This window comes from Dama dama, chromosome 19 (assembly GCF_033118175.1).
Source record: "Dama dama isolate Ldn47 chromosome 19, ASM3311817v1, whole genome shotgun sequence".
NCBI lineage: Eukaryota > Metazoa > Chordata > Mammalia > Artiodactyla > Cervidae > Dama > Dama dama.
Window position 1 is genome coordinate 62,373,130 of NC_083699.1, and position 12,488 is coordinate 62,385,617.

Below are 12,488 nucleotides of genomic sequence, written 5' to 3' on the forward strand. Positions count from 1 at the left end.
TCCATGAGATTTTTCCAGGCAAGGATACTGGAGTGGGTTGCCATTCCTTCTTCAGGGGATCGTCCCGACCCAGAGATCAAACCCAGTCTCCTGCACTGCAGGCAGATTCTTTACCAACCAAGCTACAAGTGTTGAAAATTTTACATTCAATTACCTTTACCTCCCTGTCACTTAGGTAACAATCATTTAACATTGCTAATTTTCTTATCTGCAAAACAAACATGCTAATATCCTCAGAGGAGAGAATTTAAGATTAAATAACACAATGGAACGTAATTGGCCCTTAAACAATATTTGTGGAATTTTAAATGTTGAAAACTAATTAGATGGAAACAAAGAACTGGAGAGGAATTAAATGCACTGTAATGAAAATACTGTCGGCAGCACCTGAGTGTGTAATATACATTTTTAGGAGAATAATTGCTAATTATACTTTTGCTTACATTCTTGAAGCTATTCTAGACACCTATTGTCTGCATGTGTTAGTCATTCAGCTGTGTCCTACTGTTTGCCACCCCATAGACTGTAGCCCACCAGGCTTCTCTGTCCATGGAGTTCTCCAGGCAAGAGTACTGGAGTGGGTTGCCATTCCCTTCTCCAGGGGATCGTTTGGACGTAGGGATCAAACCCTGGTCTCCTGCATCGCAGGCAGATTCTTTACCGTTTGAGCTATAGGGAAGTCCTACTGAGTGTAACCTGAGGGTAAAAAAGTTGATTAAACAGCACAATTTTAGGGAAAGAATTTCAACAATGAAATTTGAATGTGCAAGTTAATGGTTTGGGAAAGTAACTTCTCAAAGTTGTTTGTTTATTGTTTGTTTTTGTTTTTAATTTAAAGGGCAAACTACTGTTTGTTTTTTGTTTTGTTTTCTCCCAATTCCTGGTTTAATAAGGACTTGTGTATTATGAGAGGAAAAAAAAACACATCCCAGACATGAGTCTATTCACAAAAATAATGCACAGTATCAACTTTAGAAAACAAATCTTATGTCCATTACACTGTTTACTTTTCTAGAAGGTGCATCTGAAAAAACACACTGTTCCATCTGTGGTGAGCAAGGCCACAGAGCACTATTACACGGGGTTGACACACACACCTCTAACTCAAAGCCACTCTGAGGTGCTAATCAACTAAGGAGATTATCTCTGTAGTTAGGGAGGCAACTACTGAGCTACTGTACAGAAAGAACTGCACTCCCTGCATAACAGGAGGTTATCTGGGAGATGGTTGATAAAATCCATATATCCTTTTTACTGTTAAGTCATAAAGAGGTATCAAAATTCAAAGCAAAAATTACCGGTTAAGACTTAGTGTAACTACTAGGAGCACGAAAGGAAATGGAAATGGGGCCAGGTTCAGGGCAGTATGAATTGATGGACATGGGAGGACTAGGATGGGGAGAACAGTGAGCGTGTTCTGAAAGTGCTATGGGAGAGGCGTGTTCTGAAAGTGCTATGAGAGAGGATCTGGTGAAAATATTGGTCTTAGACAAGCGCCTAGTAAAGAAAAACGGGACAAGGTTTCCAAACTCCACTATGTGCCTAAGAGTCGTTCTTGCCGCTAACGCTCTCTCCATGGTCATTCTCCACTTTCCAGCCTCTTTCCATCATCCGTGGTCACCTCCAGTGGTCACCACTCAGTCGTCATCACCATCATCACCCAGTGGTCCCCCCTCCTCCGCAGAGTCATCTTCAGACTGCACCTTCACATGAGTCTCATCTCTCTTCTGCTGCTCTGCCCACCTTCTGACGCTGCATCCTTCATCTCTACTCCCTGTCTGCTCCGTTCCTTTTCAGTTTTTTCTAGGCTTTCCAGCAGAGAATCCACTTTTTGTTTCATCTGGGTCAACTCCATCTTCAGGGTCTGATGGTCATCTGCTTTCCACTTTCCAGACTTAGAAGAAGATCCCCATTGGATGCTCTTAGAATGGAAGCGGCTTGTGAGGTGTTTCTTGATGCACGCTGGCGTTCTGAGGGCACTACAGCAGGAGGAACAGGAGGAGAAGGAAACTCTGCTAGATAACGGTACCGCCCATCATTGTAAGCCCATGACAGTCACAGTCCAAGTCAGAAGAGGAGCTGCATCTCCGCTGCATGTTATTTCACACCGGCTTTTCCTGGGTTCGCTTCTGGCTCTGTAGCCAGGATAGAATCTAAAACCAGCTGTCGTTCTGCCATCCACTCCTGCCACAGCAGTGCAGACATGTCTCTCATTAACACACTCAATGAAGGCAAAGCCCTTATGAACAGAGAAGCCCGGGTTTGCCATATTCTGAGAAGACTGCCTCCACATCAGATTCCTTGACCACAGAGTACTGAGAATCCCATAAATATACAAGAGCTCACGGAACAGCGTCTGCTGTCTTGTGGGTCACACTGCTGGCCGTTGTCTTTGATGACAAGGTACCTCACAAAGCTGAAAAATGTAGCTGAAGGTCAAGACAAATCTCACTGTAAAGCTGCCACGGTGCTCACCAAGTTGCAACATTATGTTAAAAACGTCTTCAAAATCAGTTTTGGAATGGGAATGTGTGGGTTCTGGAAGGGTGGGGAAGGGAGGATAAATACCAAAGCTGAGTTCCAGTGAGTAGGGATGGGGCTTGCCTTGCCACCCTTAAGCAAGTTCTACTAACTTACGTATTTCAAGTGACTTGTAACCAGGAGTGGGGAAGGAGGAGAGACTCGATTCTGAATCTCCTGCTCCCGGGTTCTACATGGAGAAGTCGACGGCTGCTAGAGGTCTTCAGCACAGGCGGAACCGCTCAGTCACTGCCTCTTCACAAAACGCCAAACTACTGTTTCTAGAGAGTAACATTACGTGCATGCTGTGCAACCCATGAACCGTAGCCCGCCAGGCGCCTCTGTCCATGGCATCCTCCAGGCAAGAATACTGGAGTGGGTTGCATGCCCTGGGATTGAACCCAGGTCTCCCGCATTGCAGGTGGATTCTTTACCAGCTGAGCCACCAGGGAAGCCCAAGAATACTGGAGTGGGTAGCCCGTCCCTTCTCCAGGGGATCTTCCCGACCCAGGAATTGAACCAGGGGCTCCTGCACTGCAAGCGGATTCTTTACCAGCTGAACCACCAGGGAAGCCCAACATTAGTACATACTGCAGGGTTAAATCAAACCTATAAAAATAACCAGTTGATAAAGATGAAGCTGAACTGATATTACTTTAAAAGCTTAAAAACCGTAAGTAAAACTGAAAAGGATCACTAGCTAAGTATAACACTGATTCAGTTCAGTTCAGTTCAGTCACTCAGTCATGTCCAACTCTTTGCGACCCCATGAACTGCAGCACACCAGGCCTCCCTGTCCATCACCAACTCCTGGAGTCCACATAAACCCATTTCCATTGTGTCGGTGATGCCATCCAACCATCTCATCCTTTGTCTTCCCCTTCTCCTCCTGCCCTCAATCTTTCCCAGCATCAGGGTCTTTTCCAATGAGTCAGCTCACCGCATCAGATGGCCAAAGTATTGGAGTTTCAAACACTGATTATACCTCCCCATTTAATCATTCTTCCAGAAAGGAAATGAAGTGGGAAACTCAACTGTCTGTGTAATAAAAACTTGTAACTTTCCTTGGGTGCCATATTGTTTAGATTTTCAGTAAATTTTTTTTTTTTTTTTTTTTTTTTAGATTTTCAGTAAATTTTAAGACACACAATTTTTTTTCAGAATATAAAATTTTAGTAAAGTTTATTCATTAAATAGGTTATTATTAATTATTCCTAAATCATCTTTAGAAATAAATATCTAAAAAAAATTAAAACCTACAAGTTATTTGTGCTTAATATATGATCTGGATATAATTTTGAACCACATTTATCAAATTCTCAAGATGGTCTTTTAGGTCAAGCTGATCCTTGGGGCTTAATGTTATTTTCTTTTATTTATTTCACCCATTTTTTGGTTTAGTTTTTATTTTAATGTGGAAACTGATTTTATATTACTTTATTGAAGTATAGGTGATTTATAATGTGCTAATTTCTGCTGAAGAGCAAAGTGACTCAGTTTTATACATATATACATTTTTAATATATATTCTTTTTTATTATCATTTATCACAGGAGATTAGATAGTTCCCTGTGCTATGCTATGACTCTGTCACTTACCCACCCTATATGTAAGAGTCTGTACCCAGTAACCCCAAATTCCCAGTCCATCCCTCTCCTCCTCCGATCCCCCCAGGCAACCACGAATGAGTCTGGGGAACTGATTTTATTTTTAATCATTTACTTGTATCTCTGAAAGAGATTTCAAATTAGTTTCTTGGAAAATGTAAGGAATAATTTGATTAACCAGCTGTTAAAAAAATAAGAAGCCTTAGTTATGCATTGATATTATATTCCTCAGTTCCACAATAAAAATATATATAAAGTATTCATATCACATGAGAGTTTATGGTAGAATAGTTTTAAAATAGTTTTTTTTAAGAGATCCTACTTTGAACTCCTTCATTATTAACTGTGGCACTAGATCATGAAATCAGCCCTGAATATTCACTGGAAAGACTGATATTGAAGCTGAAACTCCAATACTATGGCCACCTGACGCAAATGGCCAATTCATTGGAAAAAACCTTGATGCTGAGAAAGACTGAAGGCAGAAGGAGAAGACAGTGACAGAGGATGAGATGGTTGGGTGGCATCACGGATTCAATGGCCATTAAGTTGGGCAAATTCCAGGAGATAGTGAGGGACAGGGAGGCCTGGCCTGCCGCAGTCCAGGAGGTCGCAAAGAGCTGGACGTGACTTGGCATCTGAAAAACAACACTCCTGAAATTAGCTGAATAAAACCAAACTCATCGGAATAGACAGGACTACTCATTTTTTAAAACTTGATTGATATATTGATTGATTGGTTGATTTTGGCTGTGCTGGGCCTTTGTTGCTGTGCCGGCTCTTCTCCGGTTGCCGTGAGCAGCGGCTCCTCTCTAGCTGTGCTCCAGCTTCTCACGGCAGTGACTTCTCTCACCGTGAAGCGTGGCTGGCAGGCTCCCTAGTTGTGGCCCGTGGACTCAGCAGTAGCGGTCCCTGGGCGCTAGAGCCCAAGCCGATCGATACTTGTGGGGCGCGGGCTCAGCTGCTCTGCAGCATGTGGGATCCTCCCAGATCAGGGCTCGAACCTATGTATCCTGCATTGGCAGTCACCAGGGAAGCCCGACTACTCACTTTTTAAATAGAAACAGTACTACTACATCACACAGTACTTTGCCTATCACCACCTCTGCTGTTTGTCAATAAGACTCTCACTGACTTGCATATTTTGCTGAATACAGACTTTTTTATGAGGATAAGAGACAGTTCCTGAGAGTTAGAAACTATCGGTATTCATTATTGAGGGATTCAAATACATATATATATTTATGAACATAATTTTTAAATTTTATGTACATTTATAAATACGTAATATATACACGTGAACTGTTTCCAGAAACTAATGACTTAGGCGCACTTCTGCATGAATCGTACGAAGAACAATTTCTATCTAGCAGCTACAAGAACTTTTAACACTGCAAGCTGCGAGTACATATTTACAAATTTGAGGGCATATTCTTTTGTCAGATGATTGAAAAGTTTGCCTCTTAGGATGCGGTATCCTTTGTTTCTCATCATGATTTATGCAATATTAGTGAATCGCTTCTATAATGAAGGTTTGTTTGTGCGCTGACATTTGTAGAACTTACTGTTCTAAAACCACCCTGTCAGATGAATAAAGACAGGGTCGAATTTAGCTCGGTTCAACACATAACATGATTTATTTCAACCTGATTAGTGATGAACAACTATCAGACTTAATACATTAGTAGGACAACACAAGACAATGCATGCAAGAACACGCAGCACAGTAGAAGTTAAATATTTGAGAGAGGAATGAAAACAGCTTTCAAAATGTCAACCTTTCCCTTCCCACAGCATTTCCCATTTTATAATTTTCTGCCATAATCACGAGGCCAATAATAGGCAACTGTCGATCAGTCAGTGAGTCTTCATTACATGATCATCTGCCACCAGCCATTGCTTTGAGGTTCTGGTGACTTTGCAATAGGGAAGAACAAATCTGATTCCATATTGGATCTATTTATTTAACTTTAACCTCTGTACGCTACTGCATTTGCTACAAGTTAAGAATGTTGCCTATAGCCTGAAATATACAGAATAGGCCATTATCAAGGGCTATTCTCAAAGATATAAATAGCACATTTCCATTCATACAGAGATAAAAAGTTGCATAACAGAAAATAACAATTGTTTTGTTGGAGTTTTACAGGAACATTATGAACAGACCTACAAGGACAGCTCTAAGAACTTCTGTTTGCAAAAACTCCTGCCCTTTGAGTATCCTGCTACTGCTAAGTCACTTCAGTTGTGTCTGACTCTGCGACCCCATCCCTGGGATTCTCCAGGCAAGAACACTGGAGTGGGTTGCCATTTCCTTTGAGTATAAGGGAAGCCTAAATTCTAACTCAGGCAAGATGGTTCTTCAGAATGCTACATTCTTGGTCTGCTGGCTTTCCAAATAAAGTCACTGTTCCTTGCCCCAACACATCCCTAGATCCACCGGCCTGTCATGGGGCAAGCAGTTACAGGCTTGGTAACGACTTTGGGCTCTTCCAAGTAGTGGCCTTGCTGGGGACTCCTCTCATCCTATCTCTCTCTTCTATATTTTCTGAAACATGTCTCATTTCTGCAGAGCATTGTATTCTTAACAGGGAAATACAAAAAAAAAAATTAGCTTTCTTAATGATACAGCTAATTTATCTTAAAAACTACTTGGGATTCTACATTCTGGGAGCTACCCTAGAAAAGCATGGTGTATTTCCCTGTTAAGAATACAATGAAGACACCACTGGTGAGTGGGGATTAGCACTAGTTGCTATTATTGTTCGGGTGCTCTGTGTTGTGGGGTCACTAGTATGCTGACTGTGTGCATACAATGCTTCTTTACTTCTGTAATATTAAAATAAAACATAATGTAGAATCACAATGGTTTAAAAATCTTCCTGATGATTTATTATAGAGACTCAGCTCTCCACACGTTCTCTGTTGGCTACTGGAAAAGGTCTACGCTATTTCTATGGGCATGGAGCCCTATCACTTCTCCGGCTTTATTTGTGCCATAGTCAAGACTTACCCTCTTGCAGTTCTGTAGACTACCACATTGGTCTGGCCTCTACAGATGTGCCTTACTTGCTAGAACACTCCCACACCTTTACCTTCCACGGCCTTCTATTTCGGGTTGACTCAAGAATCACCTCCTTGAAGAAACCAGTTCTGTCCCTGCCCTTGTTTCTCACTGTCTCCTGCGCTTATACATACCCTACTGAGACGGGCTGGGGCCCGGGCCCTTTGCTGCAGCGCTTGCACATGCACGAACATCTCTCGGAGCAGCAGAATACAAACAGACCGTAAGGGACTAAAAATAACTGCGTACATGTGCAGCTGGGACACATTATGGACAAGATACAAAAGCACTGAAAAACTTACTGGACACTTCTGCGGTGCGGGAGGAAAAACGAGCAGGGTACTGTGCCTGCCTCCCGCACTCAGCACCATCTAAGGGGTAGGCAGATCACCTCAGGCTGCGCCCCCCTCAGCCTGACCCCCGGAAACACCCCTATGCTCAGCCCTTGTAAGGAACTAGCTCGCCTCCCCCTTGGGAAGCAAGAAACAGAACCCTTACTGCAGCAAGGCCCAATAAAGCCTTGCCTGAATTTCTTATCTGGCGTCTTAAAATTTTCTGATGATTGGTGGGGTGGGGAGGGAGGTGGAAGGGGGGATCGGGATGGGGAATACATGTAAATCCATGGCTGATTCATGTCAATGTATGGCAAAAACCACTACAACATTGTAAAGTAATTAGCCTCCAACCAATTAAAAAAAAAAAAAAAAACTTTCTGATGATTGGGAAAGGCCAAGAACCCTGGTCAGCAAAACTTTATACAGTGTGGAAATAAGACTTCATGTTCATGTACTTAATAATTTTCCTATACGGATGCTAAGTGCCTTACAGACTGGAAGGGTTACTTGTTTGCTCTGAATCTCTATGATTGATCTCTATGTCTGGAACATGGTGAATACTGAAAAAACATTTATTAATTAGAAATTAATAAAAAGCTATCACCTGTTTGGAATTATTGAATTAACGGCTGATTCAATAACTTTTCTAATACCTTGCTGCATGGTGTCTAAACACTGTCTTTGACACATAAAACCCCATAAAAACCTCTGACAGCTTCCCCTACACCAAGCATCAAATTTGTGACAAGCACTATAAAACAGTTTCTGAAAAACATTTTCTCTGTCCTCAAATAACTGTAAATTCCACCCGGGAAATAGGTCAAGAATGAGTAAAACAGTAATAATGTCAATAATTACCTTAGAGTTTTATACAACACTTGTTTTGGACCAGAAGTATTCATTTAAGTGCTCAACATATACTAGTGCAGGTAATCATCACAATAATCTAGTTAGGAAATCTCATTATCCTCTTAGAAGTAAAGAAGCCAAACCGCTGAGAAGTTATATGGCTTTCCTGAGGTTGCAGAAGGAGGAAGCGGCAGAGCCGAAATGTGGAATCTGGCAGCCTCACTCTAAAGCCTATATTCTTACTTACTGCCCCATATTGCCTCTAAAATCATGATGCGTAAATGCCTACATGCCCCCAAACAACCGCAAGACTGACTGTCAAATGGCTGCATGGACACATGCTCTTAATGTAACTTTAGAGGTGAGGACCATGACTCCATGACAGACAGATTCAGGAAAACTTCACAGGAGACATGAACTTTGATCGGAAGTGACTTTTTAGGGTTTACTGGATTTCGGGGAAGGTCTCACAACAGAGGAAACAAAGATGAGTAAATACAAGGCATGTTGCCTGTAAGATAATATTGGAGGATATGTGGGCAAGATGATGCTATTAGTCGCTAAGTTGTGTCTGACTCTGCAACTCCATAGACTGCAGCACGGCCAGGCTCTCCTGTGCTTCACTGTCTCCCAGAATTTGCTCAGATTCAAGTCTACTGAGGCAGTGGTACTATCTAACCACCTCATCATCCTATGTGGTCCCCTTCTCCTTTTGCCTTCAGTGTTTCCAATTATCAGGGTTTTTCCCAATGTGTCAGTTCTTAGAATGGGGAGGATTAAATTCCAAAATCCATAGCTCAAAACATTCTAACTGACCCCAGAAGCCATTGAGAGAAATGGCCAAAGAGAAAGGAATAAAGCAGCGCTTCAGAGTAATAATTGTCAGTAGTTTGTAAAGCAAAATAAAGGATAAAGACACTGGAAGCAGGAAGCTCATGAAACACTAAATTTACAGGGGCAGAAGTGATAGGATGCTTGTTTTACTTCTCCCTTCCTTCTTGTAAAAAGAATGTTGAATTTGAAGTTGGAAAATCTGGTCTTAAGTTTTACCCCTGCCATTCATTACCACTAGGGGCCAAAAGTGTAATATTTCCTAGTTCATAAATTGAGATTGTTAAAGGATCACTATTTTACAAGATAAAATCTGTCATGTGAATTTACAGTATGCAGGTGTCCAAGACAATATTTAATTTATTAATTGATGAGACAAACAGTCAGATGTTAAAACTAGCTCAAAGAACCATAAACAAAAGCAGCAAAAAATGCTAAAATAAACTTATAAATAGAACAAAAATCTGGATTCTTTGATAGTGGGCAAAGGAAGCCAATTTTAGCTCACCAGGGAATAATGTATTTGTACATCTATAGACAAGAATCATTTGCATTTCTATTAGTTATCTACAATTTACAGAGTTGTAGATTAAAGATGGCTCAAAGTTGTAATTAGTTATAATTAAATTAGTAATTAGTTGTAATTAAAGATGGCTCAAAGACCATTATCTGAAAATAATCAGATAACCAGGAGGGATGTATTACTTAAGTTTTCTTAGTTTTCTACTGAAGAAATTCAGTAACTTTTTTTTTTTTTTTTCATTTCAAAGTCTTCCAGTATGTCCATTTGATGACACTGGTATGAGCATTAACTGAGAATATTGGTGATAACTGGACCAGAACAGGAATCTAAAATTCCTAACACATGGAATTAGGTAGTCCTTTCCCTCTCTTCATGACTTAAATAGTACCTAATCATCTTCTCAATATACATGTGAGCTGGAAAATTCATAAAAGAAGTAGAGCTGGTATTCATGAGGTTTAGATATTTGCAAGCATACCACTTCTGCTGGTAGAGGAAGATGACAGCAAAATTAAGGGCTGACTTTGGGGTCTCCTAGGGAGAATCTGGCACAAGAAAAGAAAAGTCAGCATGGTCCAATAAGCCAAATCTGCAACGGTGTCTTTTGCTTTGAGTCAGAGTGCATTGTTGCAAAAATAATAATAAACTAGCTTGAGCTAAATGTTTTTTTAAAGCAAATGAACATTCTCTAGCTTTCTATCTTTCTAACATTTGCTAGAAAGATATTAGGTGTGGCGGAATCTGCATGAAGGCAAGAGAAAGATGCAAACTGAAAGAGCGGGACTCAGGGAATATCAGAGCTGGAGGACCAAGGAGGCGATTATAAGATCGGTGCTTCTGCAAAGGTATCACCACTGCTATAAGCCACGGGCACCAATACTGAACCTCGTTATAGTCATCATGGGCTTCCCTGGAGGCTCAGATGGCAAAGAATCTGCCTGTAATGCAGGAGACCCGGGTTCAATCCCTGGGTCGGGAAGATCCCCTGAAGGCAACGACAACCCATTCTAGTATTCTTGCCTGGAGAATGCCCTGGACACAGGCACCTAATGGGCTACAGTCCATGGGGTCACAGAGGGTTGGACACAGCTGAGAAATGAACACTTTCATAGTCATCATGGTTCCTAACTCACTCTTCTCTCCTGGATCTCTTGCTCTAGAATCAGGGTCTCAGACTGCAGTATCTGATTGGCTGAGCTTGGGTTACATGCTATGCTTTGGCTCCTGGGGAATTATCAGGCAGATGGAATATCTCTCCCTTTCACTTTCGTAGCGCAAGGCAAAACATTGCATCATACCCCTATGATGAACTGTACCAATACAAAGAGGGTCACAGATGCTCCTCTGTCAAGTGAAGCGAAGTGAAGTCGTTTAGTCGTGTCTGACTCTTTGCGACCCCATGGACTGCAGGCTCCTCCATCCATGGGATTTTCCAGGCAAGAATACTGGAGTGGGTTGCCATTTCCTTCTCCAGGAGATCTTCCCAACCCAGGGACTGAACTTGGGTCTCCTGCATTGTAGGCAGACGCTTTACAGTCTGAGCCACCGGGGAAGTCCACTGTCAGACAACAGAGCAAACGTCCAGAGAGGGTCTCTGCTGGGGATGGAGAACAGATGAGAGATGAACCCATTTCTGATGCATCTACTTTGTCAGCTCCAACGTGCCTGGAATCAAGGGGGGTAAAGCCTACATGGCCAGGGCCAAGTCCTCCTGTGGGAGTCCTTCTGAAAAGGCAGAATATGGTAGGAGAGGCTTCCCTTCACAACCAAAGGAGGATGGAACACACAGTCTGGGAACTGCAGGGGGTCAGGCAGCAGCTCGTAAGCGGGTACCAGGGTAGGTGATGACAGCCGAGAAAAGGCATGGGGGTGCCTCCCTGGGAGACTCCAGCTGGCAAAAGAGGGTTCAAGTTCCCACAGCTGGTGAGGCTCAGGGAAAACATTTGATAATAGAAATTTACTGGTATTTTCCCATAAAACATATCATGTCATTAATTTTACCATCACTTTCAGTTATGATGGCTTTCCTCATAATGTTTTACTACCCTGAAATGGCCTTCTACTCTTTTTTTTTACCTAACTTTTAAAGTAACTGGACAATCCCACCTCTTAACAAAGTATTTCCTGACCTAAACCAACCCATACTGATTTCTTCCTTATCCAAATTAGTAAAGCTCTTACCAGGTAATTTAATACTTAAAATCAAACACTGTCTGTGACCTTCCCTAATTGTTTCCAACCCATAAGATTTGCCTCTTCAACCAATGCATGGGAGCCCTATAAAGAAACTGGACTGTCAGACTTTGAAATTCTCTATGTCTAAGAGTTGCTTAACAAACAGGGGTTTAACCTTCAAGATAGGTTGGAACAAACTGGTCTGGGTTAAGTCTGTCACACATTGATTATGGGATAAATACTTTATTCAACTGATGATCCTTACTCCCTTATCAATAAAAAAGGGACAAAGATGATGAAGATAAAAATACCACCACCAAGACCTAGCTCAATGTGTTATCATGAACTAATAAAAATACAGCAAACTGCTTTCAAGCATTAAACCCCTGCATCATAAAAAGACTACTTTCGAATGCATGCTATTAACTACTATTAGCAACAAACAAAAACAATGTCCCTAGCTGAATTTCAAATGCCATAGCAGCTTACAGACAAAGATATTTTTGGAAATGGGGTCCATTCTAGTGTGCTTCCAAATATACCATATAGGAAGTCATAATTTTGCTTAAACTTACTCTACTGTC

At 41.6% G+C, this 12,488-nt stretch overlaps 1 protein-coding gene and 1 pseudogene across 1 annotated transcript in view; both read right to left on the reverse strand.

Moving 5' to 3' along the window:
• KCNH8 (potassium voltage-gated channel subfamily H member 8) overlaps window positions 1-12,488 on the reverse strand; it is a 446,156-nt gene that overhangs the window by 363,607 nt on the left and 70,061 nt on the right. The window lies entirely within an intron of this gene.
• On the reverse strand, window positions 1,638-7,442 carry LOC133073822 (heterogeneous nuclear ribonucleoprotein C-like; annotated as a pseudogene).